Consider the following 12,683-nt stretch of genomic DNA (forward strand, 5'->3'; position numbering starts at 1 on the left):
TTCTGTTACTTGGTGACGAATAGGTAGCAGGTGTTGAGGGAAAGCAGCAGTTTATACCGTTATTATTTCTGGATAGGCCAGCTGTTCTGAATGATAACACATAATATGAATCTGGGACCAGGTGCCTTTGGGCCTTAGAATTTTCTTACTTCCTCTTAGTAATAAAACATGATAACACATACACAAGGACACCGTGCAGATGAGCCACAGTTGATTTCTTAATTTCAAGTGACTGTGAACACTAAAGGCTGAGGCAGAAGCTCAAAACCATCTTTCTGCTGGTAGTTTGAATGCTAGGAAGAATAATAAACACTACCGGTTAATCACAAACACCAATAAACATGAATGTGTTTACTATGCCAACAGCACCTGTCAAGGGATTGTTTATTCAGGACTATAATGGGCTTTGAGGGTATACAGAGGCCAATTCTTTTATTTACTAAGTTGGCATACTGGGAACCAGTCTCTTCATTTTCCCTATGCATGTTTTTGTTTTCCATCCTTCCTATTCTCCTATCTCTCCAGGACCAGCAGGAAGCATACCTGAGGATTATAGGGATACCCATTCAACAGGGAAATTCATTTTAGTAGAAATAAAAGAGTTGAGCAAAACAGACGACTTCCAAGTGTGATGGAAGCAGCAATGCTTTGGCATGAGAATGGTTTAATACACCCTTTGCTTTGCTCCTTGCCATTAAGTTTCGGTCAGTTTATAACCTCTGTGACTGTCAATATGCTCAACTGCCAAGTGGGCATAGCTACTTATTCCTGTATAGTGATACTAAGGATGAAACAGGATGGGCAGCTTGGCAGTGTCAGTCATTCACTAAATGCTAATACGCCTTGCTCATGGAAGAACGGTGAGCAAGCAAGATAGACAGGCATTAACTGACCAAAACATGCTTTTACAGAGAAAGAGACCTAGAAATGGGAGATCATAGGAGGTTATTCTCAGCATTCCACACTGTAGACACCTGCCTCTGTGAATGCAATACAAAACTGCACGTTCTCAGTTCCCAAGCAGGGGAAGTGGAGGTCTGTGAAAGAAAACACAGAAACCACAACACAAAAAGCTTATGACTGTCAGAGTGTGTGCAGATTGATGAGGGGCTAGGACTGCCTTTGGGTGGAATGAGATCCTTCCCCAAGAACAGGAAAGTGGAACCATGATATGTGGAGCTCTCATAAACACTGCACCATTTATTTCACTTTGACTTTGAAAGACAGTGGCTGGCATGTTGTCTTTTGTCAACTTGCTACAACTGAGAGTAGCCCAAAAAGAGAGTTTCAGTGGAGTGTCTAGATAAGGCTGGCCTGTGGGAGTTTGTTTCATTGCTTGGACTGATGGGAAGTCCCATTCTGAATGTGAGTGGCACCATCCTCTGGGTTGAGGCTCCACACTATGCAAGAATAGAGAAAGCTAGCTAGATACTCGATATTGCATGCATTAATTTCTGCTCTTGACTGTGGATGTGAAGTAATTGACTGCTTTATGTTTCTGTTGCCTTGACTCTCCTACTATGAGAAAATGAAAAAATTAGAATTTTAGAACATGTACATGTACTGCTATTTAAAACTTGGCTAACAAAGAAACACATAATTGTTCATATGTTATATCAAAGGGTTTGGTCCATTCTAAAACTTTTGTTAATTGAAAATAGATTCTTTTATCATACAATGCATCCCAATCAATCCCAACTGATTTCCCTTGCTCCACTCCTCCCAGCGTCTCCTGCCCCCACCTCTGCTACATACCTCTCCTCCCCCTGAATACCCTTCCCTCCATCTCCATTTAGAAGAGAGAAGACCTCCAAGGTATACAACAAAATGCAACAAAACAAAATACAATAAGACAAAAGCCCTCATCCAGAGGCTGGACAAGTCAACCGGACAGGAGGAAAAGAGACCCAAGGGGCAGCAAAACAATTGGAGACACACCGGCTCCTACAGTTAGGAGTTCTGAAGAAACACCAAGCTAATAGCTACAACATATATGCAGAGGACGTAGTACAGATCCCGGAAGGCCCCAGGCTTGCCACTCCAGCCTCTGTGAGCTCACATGTGCTCTGCTTAGTTAATTCAGAAGGCCTTGCTCTCCTGGTTTCCTCCATCCTGGCCCCTACAATCATTCCTCCACTCCCCTGAATACTTAGTGGAGGACCCTATGGAGACCTCTCCATATGATGTCTGGCTGTGGGTCTCTGCATCTACTCCCATCTGCTTTTGGAGGAAGCCTCTCTGGTGATGACTGGACAAGCCACTGATCCATAAGTACAGCAGAATATCATTAAGAATCATTTCAGGAGCTAGAGAAATTACCCAAGGAGCTAAAGGGATCTGCAACCCTATAGGTGGAACAACAATATGAACTAACCAGTACCCCGGAGCTCTTGTCTCTAGCTGCATATGTATCAAAAGATGGCCTAGTCGGCTATCAATGGAAAGAGAGGCCCATTGGACTTGCAAACTTTACATGCCCCAGTACAGGGGAACGCCAGGGCCAAAAAGGGGGAGTGGGTAGGTAGGGGATTGGGAGGGTGGGTATGGGGGACTTTTGGGATAGCATTGAAAATGTAAATGAGGAAAATACCTAATTTTTTTTAAAAAAAGAATAATTTCGTTGGAGGGGTTGGGGATTTAGCTCAGTGGTAGAGCACTTGGCTAGCCAGGGCAAGGCCCTGGGTTTGGTCTTCAGCTCTGAAAAAAATAGAATCATTTCATTGATATTAAAAAAAAAAAAAAAAAAAAAAAAAAAGACCAGACATGTTTTTTTCTACTCTAGGTCTCAGTGATATCTAGTCTATGGTTCCTGGCCATTCAGGTCATACAGACATAGGCTCTCTCCTATGAAGTGGGCCTAAAGTTAAATCAAATGTTGTTTGGGTCCTTGTATAAGTTCTATACCGCAACTATCCCAACATATCTTGTAAGTAGGACAGACTGTAGGTCAAAGGTTTTATGGCTAGGATGGTGTCCATATTTTTCTTTTGCAAGCTTTCAGAGTAGCTTCCTGAACCAAAGAGACAAGAACATAGAGTAAAGGCTCTATGTCATCACTCACTAGACCTCTCTATGTTCAATGAGCTGTGAGGATGGCATTCTCAGCAACCGACCCCATTGTCAGTTTAGAGAGAGCACTTCTTTGACCTAGCATCATCCTGGGCTGTTTAGGAATCTTCATGGAAGCCCTTCAGCCAACAACTAAACTGAATATAACTAAGTAAGTCCCAACTAGGAGCCTTACCTGGCTACAAGAGGTGGTCAGTTCAGATTCTGTATCCTAAATTATTAAGAGTCATTTCGAGGATCACCCTCACAGATTCCAGGAAGTTTCCACTCTACTAGGTTTCCATAACTCAAGTCTCTCCAGTTTTAGCCATCTCTTCCCTCACACTCCCTAAAATAAGATTTAGAGAAAAGTAGCAAAGATAAATAGTACTCAGAATTGCTGTGTGTACGTCACTCTAGTTCCTTAAAAATTGATGTCAAGGCAAATAGCCATTGTCTTATATTCTTATTCATCTTTCCTCTATTTCTTTGAACCATGTAAATGAATGATACTCCTTGTGGTAGTTTGAATATGCTTGGCTCGGGGATTGGCACTATTGAGAGGTGTGGCCTTGTTGGAATAGGTGTTGCCTTGTTGAAGGAAGTGTGTCACTATGGGGGTGGGCTTTTGAGACCCTTCTCCTAGACTGTGGGAGACAGTCTGCTCTTGGTTTCCTTTAGATAAAGGTGTAGAATTCTCAGCTCCTTCTCCAGCACTATATCTGCCTGGATGCTGTCATGCTTCCTGCTATGATGATAATGGACTGAACCTCTGAACCTGTTAGCCAGCCCCAATTAAATGTTGTCCTTTATAAGAGTTTCCTTGGTCATGTTGCCTTTTTGCTGCAAGGGAAACCTAACTAAAGCACTCCTATACCTCTAAATATTTGTGCTTCCTAAAAACATGAATGGCATCTAACCATTCATATAAGTACAGTATATCAAAACCAGGAACTTAAGTTTTATACAGCAGTATTGAATATTGAATTCTACTCATTGCCCCACTGAATGTTATATTAAAACATCTTTTATGGCTCAGGATTTTATTCAGAAACACACGGCAGTTATGTGCAATGTCACCATAGGTTCTCTTAATCCAAAACAGGTCCTAGTCTTTTCTGATCAGCATTTTGAAATAATGCACACATGACTTTTGTGGACCGTTCCTCAGTTTGTCTCTTCCTGATGTGTTCTTGCATATAGATTCATGGTACATGTACCTGTTCATCCCAGCCTGTCATTTCCTGAGGGACATGATGATAATATCTCTCATTCTTGAGGCTACAGGTCGAGGATTTCTGCTTTTCATTTTATATGTTAAAAGACTGACCCTCACAATGGTAGTAGCAGGAGGTAGGGCTTTTGGAGAGTGATATGTCAGAAGGAATTAGCTCTGTCAGTGGAATTAGTGTCTGTTAGATGAAGGTTCATGAGCACCCCCATTGATCTTCTACCACATGAGGACGAAATAAAGAGACACATTTATGAACAAGAAGTGCACTGAAAGTCTGTTGACACTTTGACCTTACATTATCATCCTTTATACTCTAAGATATAAGTTCACTTTTTAAAGAAGACATCTAGTCTATGATATCCTGCTGTGGTAAGTTTCAGTGATAATACCATGCACAATGATTTCTACCAATAGGTTACAGTGATGTCTATAACATGTTTCTACTGCAACAGTATTTTTTTTTTCTTAGAGTTACCAGGTACCTCATGAAGAGATTATGTACATATACCAGCTTTCACTATATCCTTGTCCATTAGGTGTGGCATCCTTACTTCTTACCTGAATCAATTACTGTTATAATGGTTGCCAATACATAGTGGCCATCTATTTTCTTCTATTTCTCCTATCTATAGTTACAAGAATTCCTCTGTGAGGGTTTGCTTTTTTTCTTCAGTGCCTTTCAGATTTTTACTATGTTCTGTGGGAAATATTGTTGCTAAAAATGTTTTGCATGTTCCCGAAGAGCCATCAACAGAGATGGTGGGAGAGGTGTCACCTAGCTTTTGAATAGATGAAGATATGAAAAAGAGAAAGGTGATCAAGCAAGGCAATGAACAATCAAAGAGCAGCTAGAAACTTATCAGATAAATTTGCCAGCATCTATCTTGAAGAAAAATAAGCTATAAATGTCTAAGCATTGAGGAACTAAGCACATCATATTTCATTATTTGACAACAATCACACAAAGTTTTGAGACTAAGAAAAATTAAGAGTATGGTTCAACTAATCACGCATTTCTATTTTCAAATTCATATTTTATATTTTCACACACAGTAGATGAAGTAAAAGAAAAAATGTTTTCTTTAAGGGTGGATGTTGTGACTTAAGGTTGAGCAGAGATCTTGGCTAGTTCAACATGTAATTTGTCCAGTGGGATTTTATCTAAATAGACCTGCATTTGGTGTCATCACTGCCTGCAGTCTCTGCTTCTGGAGCTGTCCACCCCTCAGGTTTAATACTACTTATTTTCTGGAAATCACCCCCATTAGAGATATCTCCTCTACTTTCCACCACTGGCCCTCAAGTAAATACCACTGTACATTGACTTGTATTTCCCTGCTATAGGCACTGAATGTAGTTGGGAAGCAGGGACCATCAACATCCTAGGTCCCATCACTCATGAAGAAGTGTTTCAGACTTCTGCTATGAGCAACATATCACCTCTGTACACTGTCCCCCAAAAGCAGGAGGTTAGAATCTCAAGTCCCAAGCACCTCTATACTTCTGCTTCTTACTTCAACTCTGAAGTGGATGTTTTCCCTGTAATATTTTATTACGAATGTAGTTGGTCCCAGTAATCCAGGGTGAGTTTGTTCTAGAATCTCCAGATACCAAGGAATATAGCTCAATTGGGAGAAAGTGTCCCTAGCACTCATGAGGCTCTGAGTTTAATCCTCAGCACCACATAAATTTCATGGCCCTGGACTATTCCAGTTTGTTTTCAGTGTCAGAGAAAAGTCTTGGCTCTTCTGGGATTGTGGGGCAAGGTGCCAAACACAAAATTTCCATCATATGTTCCTGGTAATGGCCATACCGTCTTTTGGAGTTCTTGCTTATTTCCTAATAAATTTGTAGCTTTGGTTTATCAGTTCATTTGAAAGAAAAAAAGGAGAACATTTGGTAAACAATTCTTATGCTTTTTGTTTTGTGCCTCACAGACTAATTTGGACATACATATTGTAGAAAATTATTCTTAATGTGATATTCAAATTTACCTGGACAGTCTGAGTTTTATCTAGCAACCAGTCTCTTGGATAGAAACCAGTACAGACTTCTGCTCCAAGTATTTTTCCCTCCTGAGCACATCAGGAACCAGTACCCCTTCTAAACAGCCTGTAGAGCATGCCCTAAACCTCTTATAGTACTGCAGTGTGAGGCTGGTGGCTAAATTAGGTGTCGTAGGAATTTTTAATCATATAGTATATACATACTCCTAAAGATAAATTGCCCAAATTAGTTTGTATTTAAAGAATAATTGAATATGAGAATAGAAAATTAGTGTAATGTATTGATGCCATCTGTGGCTGTAATTTTATGCTAATTTTTAAAATCTGTCTTAATTTAAATGAGTTGAATTTCCCACCTATATATAATTTTGCTTCATTAGTTACTTTGATTTTACTAAGATACCATCATGTTAACCATGAGCTTAAGTGAATTTAATAATTTGTAAACAATGTAACAGAGATGATGTCTTTAAGAAAGACTCCAAAGATGAACCATTGCATACACTAGCAAGCGTTTGTTGCAAGGACCGTGATATAGCTGTCTCTTGTGAGACTAGGCCGGGGCCTAGCAAACACAGAAGTGGATGCTCACAGTCAACTATTGGATGGATCACAGGGCCCCCAATGGAGGAGCTAGAGAAAGCATACAAGGAGCTAAAGAGATCTGCAACCCTGTAGGTGCAACATTATGAACTAACCAGTACCCCAGAGCTCTTGACTCTAGCTGCATATGTATCAAAAGATGGCCTAGTCGGCCATCACTGGAAAGAGAGGCCCACTGGGCAGGCAAACTTTATATGCCCCAGTACAGGGGAACGCCAGGGCCAAAAAATGGGAATGGGTGGGTAGGGGAGTGTGGGGGGGAGGAGGGTGTGGGAGACTTTTGGGATAGCATTGGAAATGTAATTGAGGAAAATACGTAATAATAATTAAAAAGAAAAGAAAATCAATGTTCTCGTAGTTGTACAGCTACTGAAACCCTTTACCTGAATTCCAAGATTGAGTGCCTTCCAAAATAACCTTGCACCTCTCCAAGTTTATATTCCAGCAGAGTCCAAGGAATTCACTCATGTATACTTTCTGTGTCTATTAACCACCTATTATGTGCCACAGACTTACTGGGAACCAAACAGAGACAGAAATATAAAACATAGCCCTAATTTTTTAAGCTGGCAAGAGAATCAGACCTATAAACAGATAATAACTGTGTGATCCAACAATAAACAATTTCAGAACTCTGGGGACATGGAGAAAAGAGTCCTGATCTGATAAAAGGAAGAGAAATGAGCTAGGAAGCCAGAGAAATGAGCAATGGGGCAGCAAGGAATGATAGTCACACAACCACATTTTCTAGCTCCATTGTTGCTTATGAAACACACTCATAGACTTATCCTCCACATAGACACACAGACACACTGTGAGGTTGCCTTTAACTACAAAGTACAAAGCAGAATAAGATAAACACAGATGAGTTGGCATTTTGAGAGACTTGCAGAGAACAAAGAGTAAAACATGGTCAACTCATCTAGTCTGGGGTTTGGGCTTATGCAGAGTTCGTCCTTTAGATTTATCAATGTTTTCTAAAAATTTCTGTCCATTGCTTGCATTGCTGTTGTGACTATTTTTAAAGAAATATTTGTGAGACAAAGGAAAGCTATGGAAAATTTCCAGATTCAAGGAAGCTAAGGTATTGCATTTTAGTGCCAGCACTAGGCAGGATTCATACTGGAAAAAGATTCAATGTGGGTTCAGATTGAGTCCATTGATAAAGCTATGAGTTGAATATACACAGTCTTATATGTACTCGCACACCCAGATGAGCATGAAGGTAGAAACAATAACAGATAAAACAGATAAGATAAAGAATTGACAATGGGTGAATCTGGGGTAAGGTATGCATGTATAATTTGTGCTATTTTTATTCTTGCAACTTAAAATTATTAGTCAAAATTGTTCTCAAGAGACGTTTTCAAAAAAGCACCTTTAGAAATATAGTTTAAATCCTCATAACCACCAAGTAATAAAGGACCTATTGTATAGATGAGTAAATGAAACTGAAATGCCCAGAGTGACACAGACTACAGTGAGACCTGCCTCTCTCCACACCATACTTGGGAATTACACAGCACACCTCCTGCAAATACATGGAAAGGAGGGATTGTGCTTGGTAATCACACTGGATTCCAATATCCTTTAAGTGACATCTGCCCTTTCCTATAGCACTCAAAGTGAATGTATGCCTTACAGCTGAGCTGATATTCCAAGACTCATCTCTGAACATTACTTCAAGAAACTTGAGTGTCATGGTGGAAAATGTTTTCTCTATCTTCTCAATCATTTTCACTTTCTCTGAGCTCTTTGTCGTAGTTGAAACCTGTTTCTTCCATGAGAACTTGCCTCTCTGGCATCTTTTCCACATGGCAGACACTGTGCCAGGCTCTCCTTCTGAACATTCTTTCTTTCTAGTGCCTGATCCACATCCTAGCACATCTCTGTGTTGTGTGAAATTTCCAATAGATTTTAGTGAGATTATTCCATCTCCAGCCCCATTTGCTACACTGTCGCCAAATAATGCCATCTCATTGTCTAAGGGACTCAACATCCAGTTTCTCATTTTCCTTGTCTGCTAAACTTTTTCCATCATTTTGTGTGATAGTTTTGAGCTTTCCTTTGATCACCTCCTCTCCACACTTCCCCCACCCACTTCCAGGTTGTGTCTCAGACCCTCTCATTCTGCAAAACAACTTTTTTGTATGGCAGGACAGAGGTTGTAAACAACAGAGGTTAAGTCTGAACTATTGCAGTCCAAGAGAGAGTCTGCAAAGAGCCATACTACCATGTAGAATGACAGGGAGAAAAAAAAAAAAACATAATTGTGAGCCAGAAAATAGCCAGGGGAAAGAACACGGCTTGATCCTTAATTATGGGGAATAAACTTAACAACACTGTGCACTGTCACTGCAGCTGGCATTGTGGGGTTTTGGTGTCCATCTTCATATATAGCAGGATATCAGCTGCTTCATCACATCTGTTACAGATGATCACAAATGTCCCTGTTTTCTCACCCATATTTGTTTACCATTAGGAATTTCAGGGCACAGTTGATGAACATTAGTCCAATATAATCCATGTGAACATGCCTTCCTATGTCTAGAGAGCTCTAACTAGAATTGTCTCCTTCAACTCAGCTTTCCCAGTGGAGGTGGGGATATGTCTTCCTATTTTAAGATTACCTAGATGGGAAGAACAATGACTACAGGCAAGCCAGATTTGGTCAAGTTCATTATGATCACACATGCTCATCAAGAAGGCATCCTCATCTGTTCTTCCTCCCAAATCCACCTCTCAAAATTGATTGCTCACATAACTACAAACCCATTTTTGAATGCTGAAAACCCATTCACACCCTGGTCCACCCGTAGCTTAACCAAAGAGATCTTGCAAATTTTTCAGCTTAATGCCTCTATCTCTGAGGCTAGTGTATCTTCATAAAGCCTGCTCTGATCTTGTTTTTCACTTGATTTCACTTCATATTTTGACAATTTTAATCAATAAAAACAAATATAAATATCTGGGAGGTCAACCATAAGTTGTTCCAAGGTTATGGTTGATGCATAGTGTTTGATACTATATCATTGTTCACTAGGCCTTCAGTCAGCACCCAAGGTGATCACAAATGTTTGCCTAGTGGGGCTACTCAAACCTTCCTTCCCACAGGACATTGGACCTTTTGTGGTCCTGCCTACTTGTATGTTGTGTTCAGCATGACTGAACTAAAAGGTACCCAGGGGAGCACCTGTGCTACATTTATAACTACTCACAGCCCGGTGCTTAATTAAACACTACTTTTTCTTTGTAGAATTAAGTACCCTAGCCAATGATCTAGCATTTTTTTTCCTGATGGTTGAGTGGATAGCACAAGGATTTCTGAATGGCCAGATGGCATTCTGAATGTCTACATTTTGTGGCACTACTGTTAAATTCATGGGTGTGAGAAGTTTTCTAACTAGATTTTAAGACTTCTGGCCTAATAAAGATTGCAGTTGTATATTGTGTGGGAGAAAAGCAAAAGATTAGTAGCCATCGGTGTAATGTAGTATGTTCACCATTTTTGCCACATGATCACCAGAGTCAATGAATGATACACTAAATGACATATGAGAATCTCAGTTAACAAGATACATCTCTCTCAAGAAATGTTTTGTCTGTCAGGTTTCAGCAATGGTGTGACTGACGAGGAAATGAGGATCAAATTCAGAACTGAACATTTCTGAAAGGGACGGATGGTTTGAGATTATTGAGAGGACTTTACAGACCTTCTACCTGCTGGGTACCTACATGTTTCTCCAAGATACTTTGATACAAATTTGTAGTGAGTTGTGAATGTAGGGAACTGGCTTCTCAGTAGTGGATAGCCTGATAAGCTTGGCAAAGAGTACACCACGCTCCTCGGGACTCTATTCTTGCTACCAGCCATCTGCCCATTGGAAGGACACTGGGAGCCCGAGGGAAACTGGATGATAGACATTCCCAGATGGGGAAGGATTTTCTTCCTGACATTCTCAGAGCTTCTTTGCAGTAGAGTACAGGCACTCTTACCTCTGGGAGCTATTTCAGAAGTTCTGTAAGAATCTTCTTCAAAAGTCTTTGGTCACCAATGCTTTTGCTTCCTTCAAGCTTGAGACCATGAGGCCAAGCTTTTAGCCACTGCCCACAAATCCTCCCCAAGCTGTTTCTTCTTCTAAATCAAATAGCCAAGAACGTGGGCTGCTGGTGCTGAGCCAACACCAAGTTGCTTTCTAATTCCCTTTCAAGGTCATCTTGGCATAATTGTAAAATTACAGTCCTAAAATCTGTCAGTTTACTTTGACAATTGTCAGATTATCAATCATACTCTATCATTTAACTTTTCTTTCCTCTTTATTGACTTGCAACCTTTGAGTACAAGGATGTGGTTTGGGGGAGAATAACATGCATGAATAATACCTTGTTATCTATGAAGCCCAAAGCCACCCTATATCTCTAGATTGATTATATACATATATGTGTATATGTATATACATATATGTGTGTATGTATATAAATATATGTGTTTATGTATATACATGTATATATATACATAATATTTTTATAGAATACATTCTGTATTTATAGAATACATTCTGTATTACCCTCACGCACCTCCTCAGAGACTCTCCCCATGTTCCTACTCACACAACTCCATGTTGTTTCTTTCTCTTTCTTTAGAGAACAATCAGACTAAAAAACCAACCAACCAACCAGCATTTAAAAAACAAAAAGAAAAGAAAGAGTACAAGGTGCTCATGTGCGCACATGCACGCACGCACGCACGCGCACACACACACACACACACACACACACACACACAGAGAGAGAGAGAGAGAGAGAGAGAGAGAGAGAGAGAGAAAGCGAGATATTAAAAACACAAAATTGGAAACCATAATATATAAGCAAAGGCTAACAAGACAAAAATATGCCCAAAACAAAGCAATATGAGACAAAAAGTCTATAAAAATACCATGAAGTTAATTTTGTGTTGTATACAGTATGCAGTTTTTATATGTTTATGCTCATGTTCTGGATATATGCATATTTATGGACACACACATAAATCTCAAATACTTATATGCATATAGAATGTTATTAAGAAGTGACAGTGGAATCTGGAGAGAGAGCTGAGTGGTGAAAAGTCTTTGCTGCACTTGTAGAGAACCAGAGTTCATTAGGTTTTCAGCACCCACATCTGGTGCCTCACAACTGACTGTACCCCCAGCTCCAGGGAATTATACCCTGTCTTCTAGCCTTTGCAGGCACTTGGACATACTTGTGTCTGCACACACACACACACACACACACACACACACACACACACACACTGATACAGACACACACATACACAATGACAATATAGATATAAAAAGAAATATTAAAAGAGGTAATTTCAAGTGAACCCACCAGGTCCAAAGGGATAGTTCCAAACCTAAGGTCACACAGAAGTAACAGATTAAAACTAGTGAGTCACAAATCAAAACAAAAGGACCTAAGTGTGGGAAAGGAGCCTTAAAGGAGCAGGGAGGAACATAGGGGTGGAAGAGAGTTAGGAGAGGGTGGAGTTGAAGGTAAACAGGACGCATTGCATATATCTATGAAATTATTGAACAAATTCCACCAATAAATAAAAGGAATTTTGAAGAACAAAGATCACCTATCATTTCCCTGGTCCTTCCCATAAAGGCAAGGTTACTCTGTGTGGCCCTGACTGTCCTGGAACTCACTCTGTAGACCAGGCTGGCCTCACACTCACAGATTTTCCTGCCTCTGCTTTAATGAGTGCTGGGATTAAAGGTGTGTGCCTGGCACCACCTAACATTCTT

This window comes from Mus musculus, chromosome 7, assembly GCF_000001635.26.
Source record: "Mus musculus strain C57BL/6J chromosome 7, GRCm38.p6 C57BL/6J".
NCBI classification, from domain to species: Eukaryota; Metazoa; Chordata; class Mammalia; order Rodentia; family Muridae; genus Mus; species Mus musculus.